Source organism: Natator depressus, chromosome 6, assembly GCF_965152275.1.
Source record: "Natator depressus isolate rNatDep1 chromosome 6, rNatDep2.hap1, whole genome shotgun sequence".
Taxonomy (NCBI): Eukaryota; Metazoa; Chordata; order Testudines; family Cheloniidae; genus Natator; species Natator depressus.
This window is the reverse complement of record NC_134239.1, coordinates 53403468-53426676: the sequence shown is the minus strand read 5'-3', so window position 1 is coordinate 53426676 and position 23209 is coordinate 53403468.

Sequence of the window (23209 nt, the reverse complement as noted above, 5' to 3'; positions counted from 1 at the left end):
ACAAGCCAAAGAAAAAAAAAACAAACAAACAAAAAAACCCTTTCCCTTCCAGCTGTATATGTGGAAGGTTAATATGTCAGAACCCATAGAGGCAATGAATTCCAGGAAGCTGGTATCTGCAATTGATTTAACATAGTATTTCATCTTTAGTTATTGTGTATTCTTAATTAGATGCACTTCAGTACTTTCACAGTTAACACCGTCTTTTGGGTAGTACAGTTTTCATTAGCCCTGCAACTTTTCCTGTTCTTTGCAATGTCAAATCTAGTTCTCATAATCACCTTATTTTGCCTGGTTATAAAGTATGCCACAATTAATTTGGTCTTTGTTTAATCCCTCTCAAGTGCTTGTTTGAACTCACATGACTTAGGTCTGTTAGGTAGGTCTGTTACAGAAGATCAATAGTCTCACCTGACAGCTGGTTTCTTGTAAAGAAAATTTGCCTTTCCTCAGTTGCATTCTGGTGGGAATTAAAGTATTTGTGAAGTTTTGGAATGATTTTTTTCAAGCAGTTTGCAGCCCTCTTTCTGCTATTCCTCACATGTATTGTAAATTTCTAGTGACCTCCACATGTAGCCGTGTGGAGGTTTTCACACATTCCAATTCCTCTGCAATGCCACTTGCTTCTGGGAAAAGTTGGAAGGAATTCAGTCACCTATGCTAGTTCACTGTCAGGTTTCCTTTCATACGGAAAGATCCAGTTGGTGTCATGAGTTAAAACAAAAATGTGAGACAGAAGTTCTGGGAAGAGGCTGCTGTTCATTTCCAAGTCCCATTCACATGATACAGTTCAATGCTACAGATGCTTATGCACTTGAGCTATGGTAGGTATGAGTTTTCACTACTCCTTTCTCCTTCTCCCTATAGTCCAAGGGAGGGAGCACAGAGAACCTTTTCCCTGCTTGCATGCCTTCACATGGGGCAGACTTCAGAGTTGCTTGTATGCATAATATGCAAATGAAATTGACTTGCAAAATTTTTGTTTATTTGCATTTTCAATTACTTGCAACTGCAGTGAATTCATATGCAAATTATGTGTATGACAACTGCACATGGACAGCCCTGAAAATCTGGGCCAGAATGTTGCTATGTAGACAGTTCAAAAAAAAAAATCTACTAATGACATTTAAATAGGAAAAAAAAGTGAATCCTTTAATTTCACCTTCCATATCCAAAGCATAATTTCCTTAATTATATACTTACAGTTCAAACATTCTCTCTCAGGGCCAGATCCTCAGCTAGTGTAAATCGGCAGAGCTCTATGAAGCCTATCTATTGATGTATCTATACTTCTCTTTACTTCTTTCTTTGGCAGAATGTTATTGAAGTCAGTAGATATTTTCTTATTGTAAACAGTGCAGTTAGTAAAAAAAAAAATATTGCAAAAAGCAGAAGCACCTGAACAGGAGATAAAGAAAAAGGCCCTTTTGTCACTTTACATAAATTGGCTCATTCTGGAAGTTGGTTACCTTCTTGGCTTGGCAGATCCAATAACATTAGAGTAGGCATTGTAAGCAAATAATCATAAGAAGAAAATTAGGAAGGATTTAGAAGGGCTTTTTGAGCTGGAACAAGTAATCGGAAAATTCATTACAGATTGACCAACTCAGACAATGGCACAGAGCTAAGAAAAAAATAATTCATCCCAATTGTTACTTTGCAAATGATGCTACAGACTAGATGCCAAGCCTGTGCATTTATTTATTTAACTTTAATTTATTTAAAAAAAAACAACAGAACAGAAAGTGGCACTTTTGGGATAGGAGGTTTATTTTAATTCTTCCCCATTTCATTTTGTATTTTACTTCTCTTCTTAGCCCAACTTTTGGGCGAAAAAGCCCAACTATGTTGATCATTAAGGGTCCCCTGGCACTTTACATAAGAGTGAGGAGCTCTTGTTGTAGTATGATAAGTGGAACTGGAGAAATACTGAAGAAAGTATCTGTCAGGGTTCCTTCTCCACTCTGAACTCTAGGGTACAGATGTGGGGACCTGCATAAAACCCCCCCTAAGCTTATTCTTACCAGCTTAGGTTAAAACTTCCCCAAGGTACAAACGATTTTACCTTTTGTCCCTGGACTTTTTTGCTGCCACCACCAAGCGTCTAACAAATATAACAGGGAAAGAGCCCACTTGGAAATGTCTTTTCCCCAAAAATCTCCCCAAGCCCTACACCCCCTTTCCTGGGGAAGGCTTGATAAAAATCCTCACCAATTGGTACAGGTGAACACAGACCCAAACCCTTGGATCTTAAGAACAATGAAAAATCAATCAGGTTCTTAAAAGAAGAATTTTAATTAAAGAAAAAGTAAAAGAATCACCTCTGTAAAATCAGGATGGTAAATACCTTACAGGGTAATCAGATTCAAAACACAGAGAATCCCTCAAGGCTAAACCTTCAGCTACAAAAAGACACAAAAACAGGAATATACATTCCATTCAGCACAACTTATTTTATCAGCCATTTAAACAAAACAGAATCTAACACATATCTAACTAGATTGCTTACTGACTTTTTAAAGGAGTTCTGACCTGCATTCCTGCTCTGGTCCCGGCAAAAATAACACACAGACAGAGAGAACCCTTTGTTTCCGCCCCGCTCCAGCTCTGAAAGTATCTTATCTCCTCATTGGTCATTTTGGTCAGGTGCCAGTGACGTTGTCTTAGCTTCTTAACCCTTTACAGGTGAAAGGGTTTTTCCTCTGGCCAGAAGGGATTTAAGGTGTTTACCCTTCCCTTTATATTTATGACAGTATCATTTTACAGGAGGGACATATACTGATTTAGGATTACAGGCTCAAGAATGCAAACCTGGGATTCGCTCTTGGGAGTGATGTATCAACAAACAGCAGAGTTTCAGAATGTTACACTGGCCTTCAATTTGTTTAATAAAACCATGTTTCTTACTACTCTGTCTACTTCCTTCATCACATATTGCTAATGAAACACCCCTGTCCTGCTCAAATTCTTCACTTGGCTATTTATATTCTCTCTCCCCAAATTCTCCATGCACATTAAACTGACTACTTGCCCTATCTTTTCCACTCTGTTAATACAAGTGAAAGGGACCTGAGTTGAGAGAGGGGGTCCAAATGAATACATGCTGCCATGGGGCTGGGAGAGAGACAGCCATCACCTTGGAGAGGCCAGCACACCATGTGGATGCATCTTCTAACCCTGCAAATCCTTAGGATCATCAGGTTCTGATAGTATCATGATATCTCATGGTATCATCTCCCTTCAAAGGATGTTATGAAGTGTCCTTGGGTGCATGTCCCAATCCCACAGAGCTGTTATTTGTGTTGCTATCATCTGAAGCAGCAAAGCACTAGCACAAGAGCTAGGGTGTCCTAAGACCTTGGGTAAGTCACTTGAACATCCTGTGCCACTATTTGCCCATTTGTGAAAAGGTCTAATATCAGTCTGTCTGCGGGGATAACAACACACACAATTTTGTGAAGCAGTTTAAGATTTTGAAAGTATTATTTGTTATACTATTTATTCACGTGTATTGATTTATTCCTGTTATCCAACCAATCATTATTTTCAGGATTGTATTGTAAGACCTCTAGCTAATAATCCTGTCTTGGTCTAAGACCTTGCTATATCTGGGGGTGGGGGAAAGGGAAGGAAAACTTTAAACTTTAGCATGACAGATAAATGGACTTTAAAGCTATTAACAATTTTGAAAAATTGCAAGATATACAACAATAAAATGTTTAAAAATTTAAATGATGCATTGAATGGGACTTTATGCTTCTCCAGAGAATCATATTTGAATAATCTATATTTAATAAAACAGGTGTGTCCATATGCATTCTATATGCAGTTACTTACTGGATGTTGGAAAAAAGCTTATCCATTGGTAGAAATGTCAGTATTTATCCAGTTTATTTATTTTATTTGATGAGTAAGGTGAGGTGCAGGCATTAGTTAACTGCTTTGGAAAAATAAGATCTTTCTTAAATGACTTTCCAAAAATACTAACAAGGAAAACTTATGAGATAGAAACAAAAATACATCGCTCCTTTTTCTTCCCAGATATTTTTTATTTTTATTTTTGTTGTTGAGAAATCACTTGGTTAAGTATGTCAGGTTGCATCAGAAGCGTTGGGTTATGTCTTGTAATGCAATGTGACTGATGCAGGCTGACAACAGAGATGCCACCCATTGGTATGTGAGTTGGAAAAAAAAAGAAGGGGCCAGGGGAAAATGGATTTGTCTCAACATTACACCATCCTAAAAGAAAGCAAGAAGGAGCTATAAAAGGCCAGCATCACAATTATCACTGATTGGCCCTCTTGTTGGTATTCACAGCAGAGAGGCTGAGGGCTAACTGAGCCAGAGAGGTTAACAGTCCTCTTATCTCTAAAGCGGGGCCTTCCAGAATAGCTTGAGTTACACTGGGAGGGCAGAGTGAGGGAAACTTCCCCGGCTGCCACCTGTTGTGCACATGTTCTCTATGGGTGAAATTTACCCCTGGGTAGAGCGCCCACATGAGACTTAAGTCACTCTTAAGACTGATTTTGAAAGCTTAAGGTGGGACTTCAGTGGAATTTAGGCCTTGCACACGCCCTCTGTGCAGAGGTGACTTTTATGCTTTTTACATAAATAGAGCATTTCATTCTTCAAGGTGTCAATCTGGAACCTTTCACCAGCAGCAGTTACACTTTAAAGTTAGTGATGAGAGAAGCTCAAAATAACTGCAATGGGAGGCAGAGAATTGTCTTATATTCCCTGACATGTTTACGTTCCCAGTCGATCCCCAGATCTGAAGCAACATGCAAAAAGAAAAAAAAAAGTGGGGATTGACACTGATGCTTGCAGGTGTCTTGAGAGTGCTGCATTTATTTTGCTCATTTCACATTAGATTCCGATGAGTCTCCATTGAAGTGTGTGTGTATGTGTGAGGTGGGGAGGCTGGCTAAAGTGTAGATGAGTCATTAGCATAGAGTGGTATAGGCGTCTGGCAGCTGTGTGCAATGAGGAACAATTGTACCATGCTCTTAGCATCTGGGAATTCAGTCTCTTTATTGCAGTTTCCCCAATTTGAGCGGGAGGAGGGATCAAGGGATGGCACATTGACAAAGCAGCATTCATGTGTCAAGATTACAATTCATGTGTCAATTATCATTCAGGTCATGAATCATTAAGTTGCTAAGCAAAAGGCAACATGGTATTTAATATGCTGTCATAATGCATGAAAGAGCACTCATGTGTTAATTAGACACCAAATTAAATTAAAAAGAAAACTACATCTTAATAGCACTGAGTGTTTGACATAAACCAACAAAAGCAGGGACTTTCCCTGTCAGAGCAGCATCTTCCCATCAGTTTACTGTCTTATGCCACTTATAAAACTATTTATGCTACTTTACTTCTATGGTGTCAGTGCTCCTTTTCCTTAACAACCTTAAGGTTTTTCACACAAATTTAACTAAGCTCTGTAACTTTCTCAGCCCCAGAAGGTGGGTATTCTTTGTTCTGATATTGCCCCCACCAATGGAGTATCGTAGGCCCCCACAAACAACAATAATTAATTTATTCTCACAATAACTGTGGCATGTAGGTCAGTATTATCATCTCCATATTACAGATGGGGAACTAAGGTACAGGTAGGTTAATGTGATGTGTGCCCAAAGTCATTTAAAAAATCGGTGCCAGAGCCAGGAATTGAAGCCAAATCTCCAGAGTCATAATTCACAGGGATAGCCTTCCTCCCCAGCAACATAATCAAGCAAGCACTCTTAGCGTCCAATTGTTTGCTCTAACCACTAAACAACACTTCTTATCAGATCAGTTTTGACATGTTCATCCCCCACAGTATATGCCACAATGTCTACTTAGCACATTAGGGATAGCTAAAACACAAGGGCAGTGGCAGCTTTAATTTCTCTTGGCATGTGTTCTAAAGAGACGATGAAGCCTTAGGTAACTTTGAAAAATATTTGACAAGGTGACCATTGAATTTATGACTTACATATTGACTGGATTTCCCTTCCCTTCCCTTATTCATTACTAATTAAGGATCTTTATTCATGTTGATTTAGTACTTACTCACATAAGCAGTGTCATTGACTTCAATGGGATTGCTCAGTTGAGTAAGTATTCACCAACTGAATAACATTTCACAATCTAGCCTCTAGATGTATTGCATATTTGTGATGAGGATTATAGTTGTTTAAGAATTTCATTGGCTTTTGCATGATAATCCACACCTGAAGCCATCCTGATTAGAGCTGGGCTAATTATTTATAATGAATAATTTATTCAGTGATTTTCACTTTTTTTTTCTGTTTGCATCTCATCTGTGAATAGATTGTGTTGTCTGAAATTTATTTTTATTTGAAATTATGTGCCATATAATTTCAGTGAAGGATTTTGGAGTGGGACTTGTTCAAGAGGAGTTCATTGAAAGTATTTTATATTCAAACTTTAAACTCTTTGCATGGACATACAGGTCAACTAGTAAGACTTTGTTCCCTGGTTGGATATGAGTAACACTCAGAAAAAGATTTTTGGTGTTAATATGTATAATGGCTAATCTGACATTAGTTTTCAATGAACATTCTGCAATATTTGCTTAAAATCTGCTCTTTCCATCAAGTTTCCTACCAACTAGCTCATTTGCTGGAATGTATTAGGTCCTCAAATAATATGCTAGTTGGGTCCCACAAGTACCAACATAAATAGATGGACTTTTAATAGAAAGTAAATGCAAAAGGAATGCGAACACAGTCAAAATTAATTCATTTAAACATGTGAATGAGAACCTTTCACACACACAGGCTGTTGTGTTTGGGGCTTACAACACTGAGCCCCATGTGCTTTGAGCTTCCTGAGACTGTAGTTCAGGCACTGCCCCTGATTTTGTCCCTGTAGGCAAATGTACAGAGTACAGATATTCTGTCCTTCTTAGACTTGAGAGCCCACAATCCAACTGCCTTGCCTCTGGGGCTAGCCATCAACCCTCAGACCTGTAGCTTAAGCACACGCTTTCCCAGAACTATAACCATGTGACTGCTGTGGGTTTGCAATGTAACTCTTCAGGCGCATGTACTAATAAACACACACATACACAGAATCTGAACAAGGTTTCTAAATATCATTACTCTTTACTTAGAATGGGAGATTCACAGATCTAATAAATAAATATACATAATAAACAGCCCTCTACGCACTTCCCTGCCTCATTTTCCTCACCACTCAAGCATTCTTTGGGTGTGGACCACAGCTCTCTAAGGAATCCAAAGTCTGTCTTTTCTCCCTTGTCCTCCTGCACATGGCTTCTGTCAAGGTTCCTTTCCCACTCTGAACTCTAGGGTACAGATGTGGGGACCTGCATGAAAAACCTCCTAAGCTTACTTTTACCAGCTTAGGTTAAAACTTCCCCAAGGTACAAATTATTTTACCCTTGGACTTCCACTGCCACCACCAAGCTTCATCTGGGTTCCTGAAAAAACATAGTTTGGAAACGTCTTTCCCCCCAAAATCCTCCCAACCCTTGCACCCCACTTCCTGGGGAAGGTTTGGTAAAAATCCTCACCAATTTGCATAGGTGACCACAGACCCAAACCCTTGGATCTTCGGGCAATGAAAAAGCATTCAATTTCCTTACAAGAAGGCTTTTAATAGAAGTAAAAAAGAATCATCTCTGTAAAATCAGGATGGCAAATACCTTACAGGGTAATTAGATTCAAAACGTAGAGAATCCCTCTAGGCAAAACGTTAAGTTACAAAAAAGACACACAGACAGGAATATTCATTCTATTCAGCACAACTATTTTCTCAGCCATTTAAAGAAATCATAATCTAACACATACCTAGCTAGATTACTTACTAAATTCTAAGACTCCATTCCTGTTCTGTCTCCGGCAAAAGCATCACACAGACAGACACATACCCTTTGTTTTTTCTCCCTCTTCCCAGCTTTTGAAAGTATCTTGTCTCCTCATTGGTCATTTTGGTCAGTTGCCAGCGAGGTTACCTTTAACTTCTTAACCCTTTACAGGTAAGAGGATTTTTCCTCTGGCCAGGAGGGGTTTTAAAGGGGTTTACCCTTCCCTTTATATTTATGACAGCTTCTCATCCAGAACATGGAGTCTCTGGTCTCTTCTCCCTCTAGCTCTTGCTTTCGTCCACCTTGGCTGGTCCCGCAGTTAAACAGGAACTCCCTACTCCAAAAAACATGTGCGTCTTGTCTGCTTTCCTGCACAAACCTCCTGTGTGTTTCATGAGTTTTCTTAACCCTCTGCTTTATATAAGAACATAAGAATATAAGAACGGCCATACTGGGCCAGACCAAAGGTCCATGTAGCCCAGTATCCTGTCTTCCAATGGCCAATGCCAGATGCCCCAGAGGGAATGAACAGAACAGGTAATCATCAGGTGATCCATCCCCTGTCACCCATTCCCAGCTTCTGGCAAACAGAGACTAGGGACACCATCCCTTTCCATCCCGGCTAATAGCCATTGATGGACTTATCCTCCATGAACTTATCTAGTTCTTTTTTGAACCCTGTTATAGTCTTGATCTTCACAACATCCTCTGGCAAGGAGTTCCATAGGTTGACTATGAATTGTATGAAAAAGACTTCATTTTTGTTTGTTTTATATCTGCTGCCTGTTAATTTCATTTGGTGACCCCTAGTTTTTGCATCCAATGAAGTGAGCTGTAGCTCACAAAAGCTTATGCTCAAATAAATTAGTTAGTCTCTAAGGTGCCACAAATACTCCTTTTCTTTTTGCGAATACAGACTAACACGGCTGTTACTCTGAAACCTAGTTTTTGTGTTATGAGAAGGAGTAAATAACACTTCCTTATTTACTTTCTTCACACCAGTCATGATTTTATAGACCTCTATTATATCCCCCCCAAAGTTGTCTCTTTTCCAGTGCTTTCTCATCTCTGCCCCTTTGTTCTGCTGCTGGGAATTTTCCGTTCTCCCTTTCCATAACCCTGCTGCAGAGAAACTTGGTCAAACTGGTTTCCCTAGGCTTCAGCTAGCCCATGGTTCCAAGGTGTCCATTAAAGGTCTAACATGATCCACCATTGTACTTTGTCTGGGAGAGACATGCTACAGCCCTGAAACAGATGGCTGACTCCATATCCACACTGATGCATGCTATGATGTAACAATTTCATAACATCAGCTGGAATTCATTGTACATCTAGAGACTCCCCAAATTGTCACAATCTGTAAAATCTCTTTTGCAGCATACGCCTAGTTGTTTTCCTAAAACTAAGGTAGAGTTTGTTACTATAGGAGGAGGGGTAGTGACCTCTGTATTTAGATTGGGAAAAAATATTTATTATATAAATTGTTAGGCAATCATTTTTTCTGAAAAGTTCTATTGTCTCCATTGTTTACAGCAAGTAGTTTTATAAAATAATAATAAAGATTGGCCCCAAACAAAATCCCATAGCTAAAGTCTTCCTGAAACTTAGTAGAGTTAAAAATTGCAATATGTATCTCAGTTTTTCAAATCATCTGTATTTAGATAATGGGCGCAACCAAACCCCCCAGATCAGAGCACCCTGTAATTTGGGTATTGAAATTTTGATCTGAATTTGAGGCTTCATACCATCTCTAAATAATAATTTCTCCAAAACATAAAGAATCTCCGTAGATCTGCTGGAGATACAGGGACCATTTGTGTGTGACTGTGTGCCTGCCTGTCCCACTATCCATTTCCAAGCTTCCTGACTGTGCAGCTTCAATAGTGCTAAACGGCTAAGAAATTTGACATAGGCAGCTTAAGCTCCCAAGAATAGAGTTTCCCAAAGCAGAGTACTGCATGCAAAATATAACACACCCTGCAGTTTAGCACAGTCTTTTGCTTCTCTCCCTACATGCAGATCACTAACGTGACCTCTTTGTTGTCCTGGGAAAAGAGATGGATAGTGCCACTTTGTCAGCCTGACGAGCGCAGTCTAGCCTAGTGGTTGGAGCAGATGTCAGGCCCAGTGGTTGGGAAGGGCGTCAGAACCCAAGGCCCTGGGTCAGAGCCGGAATTAGTAGCTGGAAGCTGGAGCCAAAGATCAAACCAGAATCAGTAGTCAGGAGCCAAAGCCAAGGGTCAAACTGGAGGTCAGGAACTTGAGCAAATAGGATAGCAGGCAAGGATGATTTCAAAGCAGGGGCAGGACAGAGGCCAGGCTGGGTGCATGGTAGGAACAGGAGGATCAAGATAATGTAGGAGCAGGCACAGTGTTGGGCAAGAGCACCAAGAAGCCAGTGAGGTGCTGCTGCTGTTGGCTGTTGCAGCCAATCAGGTAGTGTGGCCAACAGTCAGTCTGCTGCATGCCAGCTGTACTGATGATCCTGCCTGGAGATTAACTCTGCTACAGGCCTTGATTCCTGACAGTTCCCACTCCCGCCCCCTACAGTGCCATCTAGGGGCCTTAGGGTGAGGTTTCTCAGGATAAATGTGGATAAAGGTGAACAGGAGATGTAGGGCATGGATGTGTTCTGCAGGTTCTCACGAATGTTCATCTGGGCCATACCCATCCAGGTAAATTAGCTATTGTATTTTCCTCAGACCAGATGAAACTCTAGAATCTGATAAACCATATAGTCTTCTTGGCCCCAAACAGTTATAGGTGGAGGAAGGGAGTAGTAGAGGGAAGGGATTCTTGACTAATAGTTTTAGAGGGTAGACATGGAAGACTGGGTGAAACCTGAGGGAATATGATAGCTGTAACTTGAATGTAACTGGGTTAATCTGTTTTGTGATATGGAAAGGTCCCAGGTACTTATCGTCCAGCTTTGCAAGGGGGTGAGTTGAACGTAGATTCTGGCAGGACAGCCATACCTTATCCCCTACCCCAAAGTCAAGTGTTGACTGGCAAGACCAGCTGGAATACCATTTGTAGGTTGCCTTGGCAACTTCTAACTGCCTCTGAAGTTCTTGGTATACCTGCTGGATGTGGGCTGTGAGTTTGGTAACAGTGAGAATCAGTGTATGAGCAAGACGTTAGGAACCATAATTAATGAAGATGGGAGCCTGCTTGGTGAAGGCATGTATGGCATTGTTGTAGCAAACTCATCATGAGGGATCAGGGACAATCATCTTGATGATAGTTTAGGAAGCAATGTAGGTACTGTTCAAGGACCTAATTTACTCAATCCACCCACCCATTGGTGCTGAGGTGATAGGCTGTTGACGTCAGGGCCTTGATACTCAGATGGCATCAAAATTCTTGACAGAACTGGGAAATAATCTGGGATCCTTAGTCAGATACCATGCCCATAGGCAAGCCATCAAGATGAAAGATGTTGCTTACAAACAGGTGGGCTGTCTCCTGAAAAGAAGGAAGCTCTTAATGTGGAACAACATGAGCCATCTTGAATACATGGTCAACCACCACTAGAATGGTAGTGTGGCCTTGGGAGGGTGGTAATTCCACAATAAAGTCCTTGGAAATGATGGACCAAGGCCAAAGTGGAGTGGGTAAGGGCTGGAAGAGACCCAGTGGTCTTGAACAGGGGGTCTTGGTCCATGTGCAAAGGTCACAGGAATCTATGTAGGATGCAATAGATGTGCATACGGCAGGTCACCAAATGTTCCTGAAAACTAGGTCTTGTATCTTGGAACAGTCAAAGTGGCCTGGTATGGGAGCATTGTAGCTGAGTTGTAGAACTCAAAATCAAGTGGCTCCTTCAGACCCATAGATGTATCCCTCATGGTAAAGGATCCTGTCCCAGAATGTGAAGATTGTAGAGGTCCTGTCTGGGTCATGGTCTAAGGCTTGATGAGTTTGAATGGCAAGGGGATCGCTAGGTAACTGAGAGCAGATGGACAATAACAGATCAGAGGTTATAGTGCCAGAAATGAAGTCTGGGGGCTTTGGAATTGTAGACATAGACGCCTCACCAGATTTGTAGTATTCATCCTTTTGTGATAATGCATCCACTTCCCATTCCTTGTCCATGGCCATTAGATGACCACAAACTGAAATTGTGTGAAGAGAGACCAGTATGCCTGCCTCTGGTTCAGCTGCCTGGCTATTTTGCGGTATTGCAAATTTTTATGATCCCTCAAAGCTTGGAATGGGCTTCTCTGAATTGGAGAGGTGTGGGAAAACCTGGTTGGCTTGCATGAGCACTGATGCCAGGGAAGACTTGCACATTTGGGGTATTATGGGTGGGGGTGAATGGCATCCTCTGGAAAATTGAGGTATGCTCACAAGGCCAGCACTTGAGGCAATCGTTGATTCTGATGCACAAGTCCATCAGATTGTTCAAACTGGACAGAGGTACAACTCACATAAGCTCATCCTTTGTATATTTGTTTTACCACAGACGGAAATGGTGCAGTTTCATCTTGTTCCACACCATATCAGAAGCCAAACAATGAAATTCAGCAGTGTACTTGGCAACAGGCCAGCATCCCTGCCATAAGGCCTGAAGGGTTGCCTCAGCAGTCTGCTCATGGTTGCGCCATCCAAGATGATTGAGATGGCTTGGCTTGAATTCCTCTAATTGTCACAAGAGGAAGCTGGACTGTTCCAGGAGGGGGGAAGCCCAGATCAAGGCCTCCCCAGTCAACAAAATTAAGATGTGCCCCACATTGGCCTAGACTGTGGGGAATGATTGAGGGCGTAGTAGGAACAGGAGCCAACACTGGTTCAGGAACTCCCCAAACTTGTCCCAATCTGTGTCACATTTGTCGGGTAGCAGCAGAGCAAGGGACCAGCAGAGCAAAGTACACCTGCAGGCCACATTCTGTGATTGCAGATTGATTACTTTCACCTGCAGGTTATAGACGGCATCCACCAGTTCCGCTGGTATCTTAGTAGGGTCCATGTTAGTGCTGAGAACTGCTGGCCTAATTTTATGGGGCTTCTCAGTCAACTGACTGGGACAAGGACAATCTAGCTTAGTGATTGGGGTGAGCATCAGGCCTAGTGGTTGGGGCAGGTACTCGCACCCAAGGCTTAGCATCAGAGCCAGAGTCAGTAGTCAAAAGCTGGAGCCAATGGTCTAACCGGAGTCTGTAGTCAGGAGCCAATGCCAAGGCAGAAGGCAGGAGCTGGAGTGAACAGGGTAGCAGGCAAGGAGGGGTTCAAGGTAGGGGCAGGATGGAGGCAAGGCCGGATGCAAGGCAGGAGGAGGAGGAACAAGGTATTGCAGAAACAGGCACAGTGGTGGGCAAAGCATTGAGAATGAGCTGCTGCTGCTGGCCCCTGCAGCCAATCATGTGGCATGGCCAATCAGTCAGCCTGCTGCAGGACAGCTCTGCTGATGAGACTGCCTGGAAACTAGCTCTGCAGCCGGCCCTGGTTCCTGAGACTGTAGGCAGCTTATCTTCCACACCTTCACTTTCACGCCATATGAGAGTGTCATCTGCACATGGGGTTCCCCTCCATGTGTTGAACGTAGAAGAACTATGTCACTTCCAGGTTTGGATCCTAAAAGTTAGCTGAATTCCCTGTGTTGTTCTCATACATACCCATATCCATAGACCATAAGCTGTGTTACCCAACGGAGTACAAGATACAATGGTTCCATACAAAGCAAAGTGTTTTTTAAAGCATTTTAGGAAATCTATTCCCATTACATATCCCTGGCATTCTTTGTTACTCCTCTTACAAGAAAAACATATGTCCTCCCTCCTAGGCAGAGACCTTAGACAGACCCTTAACTCTAGTGGCATTAGCAGGTATCACTAGATTACTGCTATGCTCTGCAGAATAGGTCCTGCTGCTATGGTATTACCTATCTTCAGATCTATTAAAAGTAACATTGTAAGCTGTATGTACCTGTTATATTGGGAGGAATTCTTCTTCTGATCTAATTAAAGTTTCCTGGCAATGGATGAAGACAGGGAATGGAGATAATTAAGCTGGGATAAGTCATCCTTTTCTGCTATTACACCATTATTCAAGCAAAAGCACTACAAAGTTTTATACTTCACTGGGCCTTTTAGGATGTTATTTTCTCAGGTTGCTGCCATTTATTAATGTTTTGATTTATTCAAGCAGGATTAATAACTCTAGGGGATCATATTTCATTTCTGTTCAATTCCCAAGACACAGAGCCTGTTTTAAACAATCCCTACCAAATAGTTACAGATGAACTATCATCTGAAATCAGTGTGATGCATTTAAAATGGAAGGCAGCTGCAATGCACAGATTCAGGTTAAATAGCTTGGCAGCTGTCCAGCTGGCTGCCATTTGGAAGACTTGCACTCATAGGAATTGGTCTAAGGAGGTGTTTGTAGGGTACTAAATGTCCAGTGAATTGATTTCAGGTTTGGTCTTGTGGATTTGTCTAGAATGTTAAAAAGGGATGTTGTCAGTTCATGAAACATCAATGGTATTATTTCCAGACCTGGTTTCAGGGGATGTTTAATAACTATATGCTTCCAGAGCACATCATTTAAAAAAAAAGTGAATGTAGTATTGAAAGGCATTGGATTGTCCTCCCTGGTATTGAAGATCTCTAGTGCTCCGCAAAATAATATGAGCAAGGGCAGAGCTACCATGCCCTTCTGTAGTGCATATAGTTTTATGAATTGTGTATGGTTACTACACCTTTGAGAACTGGAATATTTTTGGCTTCCAAATTTCAACAGACTTGTCAGCTCCACTCAAACCAAAATGGTGACTGAACTTAGGAATGCAGTGGATTGGACGTAGCTTGTAAAATAAAGGACTTGACTCACTGTGTTGATGATGATGATGATGCACATCAGTGTTTTGATGTACCTCAACGTGAATGGACCAACTCCACTAACTCTCACCCTGACACCGTGATTAAATCGGGAATGATTTTGACCTACTATGAATATCATTTTAATATATTTTTAAAAATATTATTTACATTAAACCTACCATTGCTCAGTTGGAAAACCAAACAAAATATGATTTTACTGGAGCTAGTGAGCATGAAAAAGTGGACTATAAAAATGCAAGACCAAATGGTATTTAGATAAGCAGGTACAGCTCCCATGAAGTCTCCGGGCCAAATCCAACAGTGTTGTAAACAGTGATGTAAGGTGGTCAGAAAATGGAAATAAGTGAAAAGTGGTAATTTATATGAATTTGACATTGAGTGGATGTGCAAAATGGATCTTATTTACATGCACTTGGTATTGTGTAGAGATCAAATTCTACCCAGGCAATAGGTGGGCACAGGTCTCTGAGTTGCCAGTGCTTACACCAGGGCTAAATTAAGCCCAAGGACTGTTAGAAATGGGTGGTGCAATATTAGTTAAGGTAGCAAGGACCTGTTTCATCCTATACTAGTGCGTTAGTAGCACATTGTTTGCACATATTCAGTTCTACTTTAAATTCAGTGGAATTATTCCAGATTTACACTACAGTAAATGAGATAAAAATCTACCCCTTTGAATGCAGATGTCATTATCCTAATGTTCTGGGGCATCTGTCTGTATTTCCTTTGATACCCTCACCCATCCCTTTTTTTCTTCTTCCTAGACATATGAATGTGAGCATGTATTGCTTTCACAACCTTTCTGGGCAGCTGAAAATGAGCATTCCCAATTCTTCTGCCAGACAAAGCTATTGTTGGGCTGCATGCTTCCCATTCTGCTCAGATAATATTTGATTACTATATAGAGCTACAGACTATGTGCTTCAGAGGATCTGAATAACTCAAGTATATGATCACAGCTGTTTCATCACCTTCCCACGCTTATTTTTTGATTTAAAGTTTATTAGATGATAATCAAGTTTACAAATTAGTAATACGTTGATTAAAAACACAGCATGTGTATGAAAAATGGTAGAGTTGGGTGACTCACAACATTAAAGTTATGATATTTGAAGTTTATATAATAAATGAAATTTTACCATTATAAAATTCCTTTAATCTCAAAGAGTCTCATGGGGATTTACAAACCAATACATACAGGAACTGCTCTGGAAATGTTGGGGTGAGAGCAGCAGAGAAAAGACAGCATTAAAATAGGAAGCACAAATTTTGGCTAACTATTCCAATACAAATGATTGCTCTTATGAGTATGCAAGTGTTTCCCCAAGTAATTTGCAGGAACTCAATCTATGTGTCTGAGAAGCAATAATATTTGTTGTAAATTTAGCTTTTTTTCTGTTTGCAAATCATTCATGAGCCAGTCCTGGTGTTTAGAAATGTATTTGTTATTCCAAATATTTGCTAAATTATTTATTTGAATAGATTTCCATGTACGGGTTGTCTGTGAACAATTAATCTAGCTAGTCACGATTCATGCTGTGTGATTGGTCACATAAATCACAAGACATTATTTCTGCTTTTTGACTGGATGATTGACACTGTTTAAACTGGAGAATAATGAATGAGGAATAACACACTTCTAGTACATTTGTACTTCTTTGTACCAAAATTTTCATATATTCTAAAGCCAGAAGAGAACATTGTGATCATCTACTGTGATCTCCTGTATAACACAGGCTACTGGACTTCCTTGTATTAATTCCTGGAGATCATTTGTGATAAACATTTTCATGAATACCTGGTGACCATCCAAATGACCATGAACAACACGATTACCTCCTCTACTCCACCAAACTACACCCCCACCCCCAAAAAACCCCAAGTGAACCATACTTACCATTTTTATTCCTAAATAATATTTAGGAATTGATTTTTATATTATTCTACAAGATCAGCTCAGAAAAAATACAGACAGAGTCAAACTTGTTTAGATTTTTTAGAAGGGGGGGGGTATTTTAAACCTAGTCATTTTGCCACTGTGACACCCTTATACCTTTGCTAAAAATATTTTCTAAAAGCCATAATGTTCTGAGATAAAGGCAAATGGCTCAATTCTCCTCTTACTTACATTGGTATAAATCAGGAAAACTTTGCAGAAGTCAATGGAGTTACACCAATGTAAAACTGATAGATCATTATCAAGCCCAGTATGGCTCCTCCTTTAAATCAGGTTTTGTAGTAATATTTTGCATGGATGTTTTACTCCAAATGATCCAAAAGCATTTTACTAGCTATGAGCTAGATGGTGAGAGTCACAGTTCTTCCCCGGATTGTACAATTGTGCTATTGGTCTATATTCAAATCACTGGCCATCCCATGGTGGGATGGAGCAAAAGATCTGCCCAGTCCCTATCCTGCCTGTCTACTCCCACCCACCCACCACAGCAGGAGAGTAGTAGCTCCATAGAGTCTGTTTTCCCCTTCCACTCTAAGACCTGCTGGGCATACAGGCTGTGAAAGGGAATAGATGAGTGGGGTGCTCTATGCATCATTCCCCAGGCCATGCCAGGGGCAATCTTGCCTATTGCACAACTGAAAAGCATTCACCACCACAGTAATGAAACACATTTTATAGGACCAGCTTCTCTTGGTGAAAAAGACAAGTTTGAACACTACACAGAACACTTCTTCATGTGATCTGTGTAGCTTGAAAGCCTGTCTCTTTCACCAGCAAAAGTTGGTCGAATAAAAGGTATTACCTCACCAATCTTGTCTCTCTAATCTCCTGGGACGGACACAGCTACAACACTGACACTTTTTTTCTAGGAAAGAGACTGCACAGCTCCTCCCTGTACCCCTTCATGCCACAACAAAAAGGGCTGAATTCATTCATGGTTTAATGAATTGAATTCAAGGGAGTTAAACCGAGATAAATTTGGCCCAATGCAGCTATGTGAGCACTGCAGTACAGCAATTCCCACCTGCTAGAGCGGTACAAAACATAGTGGTTTTTATTCACAGGAAGTTCAGCTACATTTTGTTGTTTGAATCCTATATGTTCAATACCTTTGACTTTCATTTTAAGATTTTGGTTCAAGCAAGTTTGGCTTGGCTTGGGGTTTCATCGTGAAATGGCCACACATCTCTGTCATCTAGCCAGCATTGTGGACCAGATGGTGATCTCGTTTATGCTGCTGTTACATCTGGAGTAACTCCATTGAATGGAGTAACTCCATTGAAGCCAATTGCACTGATGTAGTTGAAGTCAAAATCTGGCCCTGTATAACTATTTTATCACTGTGTCTTGCTCCTAGCCCACCCAAAATTGTCCTGTGCTGATGCACTGTAAAATTCTGCAGCACATTCATAACCGTATTCATTATATGTGATAGTGTGGTCTTGTGGGAGGTTTCATAATGGTCTGTAGCCTATAAAACATATAGGTCTCATGGTTTAAGAGCCTGTAGAGGATTTTTGTTGACATGGTTTGTGCTGCTTTATTTATTTGGCTGAAATTTTATTTTATTTTATTTTATTTTTGGAGGCGTTGTAGCTCCCTTTCTATTTAGCACGTTTACAAAGGGGTCAAACAGTGGATTTTATATGTGACAGTAAACAGCTGTGAAAGTAGACAACATGCGTGCATAGAACTGAAGGGGAAAATGATTAGTCAAAGACTCACTCGTAGGAACAGACTCAAGCCTCTATGTTGTACACAAATATATAAGCTATCAGCTGTACTGGCAAACATCATGTGTGTGTTTGTGAATTTTGAGGGAATTATTATGGGTTAATAATTTATTTCTTCTCCGGTACTTAGATACTACTGTGTTAAATAAACATCTTAGAAATTCCAGAGATAGATAGAGTACCAAGAGTGCTTTCAATTTGTATACCACCTTTTATGCCAGGAAAGCAGTTCCTACTGTTCATTACTTAAGCTATACAGCACCATATTGAGATAAAATTTAAAATGTGGGGGCTTAAAGTTAGGCTCCTAAATCCACATTTAGATAGCTAAATAAAAAATTATCTGCTTTTGCAGAGTTGTTGAACACCCACAAATCCCACTAAAATCAATAGAGCTGCAGGTGTTCAGCCACTGGTCTTAAGTATGTAGTACTTTATGCTTTCAAATACACCTTCTCTCTCTCACTCTTCAAATGGTGATTCTGCTGTACTAGCTATGTCAGCCGCAGAGATTGCTTGCTAATTCCACTACTGTTAAGACCAGAAACGTAATTTACCAAAGCGTGATGAGTTTCTGTCAGCCTAAATGGCTGTCCATTCTGTCCATCCTTTGCATTGTTACCCAGCACCCCAGACAATAAAGGACAGCAAAAACAAATTCTTGTCCCTTTGGTTACTTGTTCAAAACAGATGGAGTCCCATTCCTTTCCCCTTATCGTAGAGAACATAACTGATTATTTGGCAATTTTATTTTATTTCCCCTTCAACTCTGCTGGGATTAGCGCTAGACATTGGGCAGATAACAAGTATTCTCTCTCTTGCACTGTCAAAGCAATCTATAGATTTTATTCTAATCTATTTGACCATTCTTCTGACTGATTTCATTGAGCATAAGAGTAGAAACATAATGGTTTAATTAGGATCACAGCCTTCCTCTCATGTTAAATCACTCTCTTACACATGAGATCTGCTTCACCTTTTTTTCTTTCAGCACCTTGCACAGACTCAAAAGTCCAGTGTCCTCTCTTGCATTTGCTTTAGTTTGAAACAACCCTTTAGACTATTAATATTAACCCACATGGACTTTGTATTTGCAACTAGCTGTATATGGGGTTTATATGCTATTTGAGGATGGAAGCCTCTAACTAGCTAGATTCCTTATTTGGAATGAAACATAATTATAAATATCGGCTCAGATTCTGTGTTATGGTACTATTCCTTTGTGTCACGCCAACAAACAAAATCCTAAAGCCAATATAATCAAGCACGGAAAGATCACCCCACTTTACATCCTCTACCCCATTTCTGCCAGCATAGGGTATGGATGGAGGTCAGCTGATCCCCAGCTTCTTTATGGTCCCCTCAGGGAAATTGGCACTTACCATAACTTCAAACAGCCTTCACATTGCTTTTACCAACACTGGGAATTGGCCAGACTCAGGAACAGGGGAATACAAAGATAAGCTTCACACCACTTTTGCACCCTCCATTCTGAGCTGGTCTGTGCAATCCTCAGTCAGCAAGGTTGGTAGAGATATATGGGACAGAAAACACAATTTAATATAGGAATGGAGTCTATGTGTATGCATGGCCATACGGTATGCTTTATTAAACCATTAATTGGGTTATTGGTTAATGGAGCCTTCAGAATTCCCTTCAAGGGTCAGCAAGTCTTGCTATCTTGCAACAAAATGTCAGCAAGGAAACCCAATATTATGGATAAACTTTATGGTGCAGCAGATTATTTTTACTACTGTACTGAAATGTCTAATGATATAATATTTTTTCAACAAAATATTTAAAACACTCTTTTTCTTTTTCATTTGACGTGGGGAGAAAAGCTGAAAAGTTGACTTAAACAGTGGCTACATTTTTGATGGGCATATTGGTGGTGAAGTTTGGAGGTCAGAATTGAATCAAACAGAAGAAATTTGCATATGGGAATGAAAGTTAGTATGTCTTGCCTAAGATCACACTGTGAACAATGGCAAGGTCAGCAGGACAATCTAGCTCTTTTGATGGCTCTGCTGTAACCACCAGACTACACTGCCTAATAAAACACTTGCTCCTGCAACTGCACCAAGAATTTATTTCTGTAATTCTGTAGAATGCTAAACTCTTCAGAAATTAATTTAGCACATAAAATAATTTTGTCAATACCTTACTATGATTACTGGAAGTAGTCAAAGTGTAATAAGGCAACCATGAAAGAAAGAGATGTTTTATCAGTTTGTGATATAAATAAACACTGATATTATTAGGATTACAGTTCACTCAGCAATATGGTGGTTCTTGTGTCTATAGTATCCTCCAGGACTAATTGTGTTTGGCTCCAATAAAAAATCCTCCCATAGGGTGATGGGATGTCCTGGGGGGAAAATATATATATGGAAAATTTTAAGAAGTATAAGCAGGTTTCTACCATTCCCTTGGAGTTCTGTTTCAACATATTCCATTGCAGGTGTTATTTCCTTCACTGATTGGCTGTGCTTTAGTGCTGTGCCCAGTGACATTCAATAAAATTATCTAGCAAAAAGGTAATAAAAATGGTGTTAACCTCCAGGTCCACTGCAGAATAGAGTTAATCAAATAGGGGCCAAGGACACTGATTACTCCCCAACAGTTTACCTGAGGATCAAAAGTAATGAAACAAACAGTGATCTGAGTGTGCTAGAAAGGCTTATCTAGGTAATATATATGCTGTAGGGAAAGGTTTATGCTGAGCTCTACAAAGCATCCCAAGTATATTCAGCTCCTTCTACCCTACATCTTAAGGATCACTTGACATGATGTTTGATTATTGATTCACTGAAATTCAGCAGTGGCGGTGGGATGGTTATCTTGGACTTTTTTTTCGTAATTTTGTTTTCTCATTTACATATAAAGGATCTTATGCCAGCAAAGTTGTGTTGAATCTATGAATTATGCTAATATTGGAAATAATATTTATAAATATTTCTTGATATCTTGTTTGCCTGACAATAAATCCCATCCACCTATAAAACTATGCATCAAGCATTCTTTGATTTTTTTTCTGTTTTTAAAAATTGTAATATATCCTTCTTTTTATCATAAAATGTTAGGTTTGTTGCTAAATGTTTGACTTACATACAAGTATGAGGTCTGTTTTATTTGATTTTTTTAACATCCATTAAAACTTATTTAGACTTTGAAAAATATATTACAGTTTGTATGGCCAGGAATGTTATTTGCATACAGCGTCCTTTACTACAAATGCTAGTTTTAGAAAACCTGGGTTTAAAATGAACCTGTTTCAGAGAAATACCAGTTAGAAAACTTGTGAAAAGAATTAGTGTCCTAATGGAATGACTCCACAGAAAATAAATTAGTGATAATCAGCAAGGCTTTTTCCTCAAGGTTTAGTGTTTATAACAAGAAAGGGAAGTAAGCCAACGTAATCAGAAAGAACTACATTGTAACTTTGAGCACAGCCCTGAGCAAGGGGGTGATGTGGAAGCTACTGCATCCCAAGGATAGCCCTGGTAGCCATTATTCCTTCAAGAACTAAATTTGAGTCATAATTTCTCCCCAGCTTCCTCCTTTCTCTGTGGAGGAAGTAAATTCTCTCATACCCCTTATTGCCTCCACTATCTCTGGCCAGCTATCCTAGCTGACAAATAGGAGGAGCAAAGCTAAATTTATACCCACTCCTTGCCTAATTGCTCCCATTGAGGAGTATCGGGAGAATAGTTTCCATCAGTGTTTCCCAAACAGTGGGTCTTGACACCACTGGAAGCTTCTAGTTGGGTGTCCATGTCCAGGGCTAGATTAGTCTATCACTGGGCCCTAGGTGAAACATAAACTCCTCCCAGCCTGATGTGGAGGAGAGGCTCTGATAGGAATGTTGGACTGTGAGCATACCCTGTACTTACCCCACAGCAGCAGCTCCTGTCCAGTGGGTCTGGGCCTGACTCCTCGCTCCAAATGTTGTGATCTGGCTCACGGGTCATGCCACTCAAGTTTGGCTCAGAGGAGTGACTGGACCAAACCTGAGAAGCTCTGCAACCCCATATACCAGATTCCAATGCCGTTCACTCAAATTTGGCCCAGTCACCCCTCTTTTATGAAGGTAAGGTGGCTGGGTCAAACCTCAGTGCCAGCGTAGAGCTTTGTAGAGCCCCCAAAGTAAGGAGCTACACCCAGACCTCATAAGACAGGAGACCCAAATGCAGGGTGAATTTGTAGTGGGCTCACTCTCCAACCCCTCCCCTCAAGGTCTCCCATGCACAGTGTGACAGGGTTAGAGTTATGGCGCTAGGCCAGAGGGTGCATATATGTAATAGAGTGTCACAATGAAAGACAAAATGCAGGTGGTGGATCACCTTTGTAAAAAGTTTGGGAACGATTGGTCTATGTGTCCCTCAGTAAAGAGGATAGTGGTGCTGTCCATGTCTGTTAAGTTCTCCACTATCTTGGGAGCACTACCACCTGGTGTTGGGGATGTCACCACAATCCACTGCACACCCTTTTTGGGCAACTTCAGACCACAGGCCTGCTGGGATACACCATCTCTGCCCCATACTGTGCCAATGGTCCTCATTCTTCTGAAGTAGAACTAGCCATGTCATGCAGGTATCCTAGCCTTTTGGTTATGAGAGGAGACCGTGAGTCTGCTAATTCCACCAACCCCTCATAGGGCTGTTTGTCAACTGCCTTGGCCCAGGCCATGTCTGCAGCTACCTGTGGTGTGAAGTTGGTAGCTTCACTGTTGGCCACCTCCCTTGCACTCCCAGACCTGTAGCTTAGGGGTCCTGGCTGGACTAAATGCAATGCTCTTACCCAGTCAGTCTTTGATGTTCATTCTCCCCTGACTCAG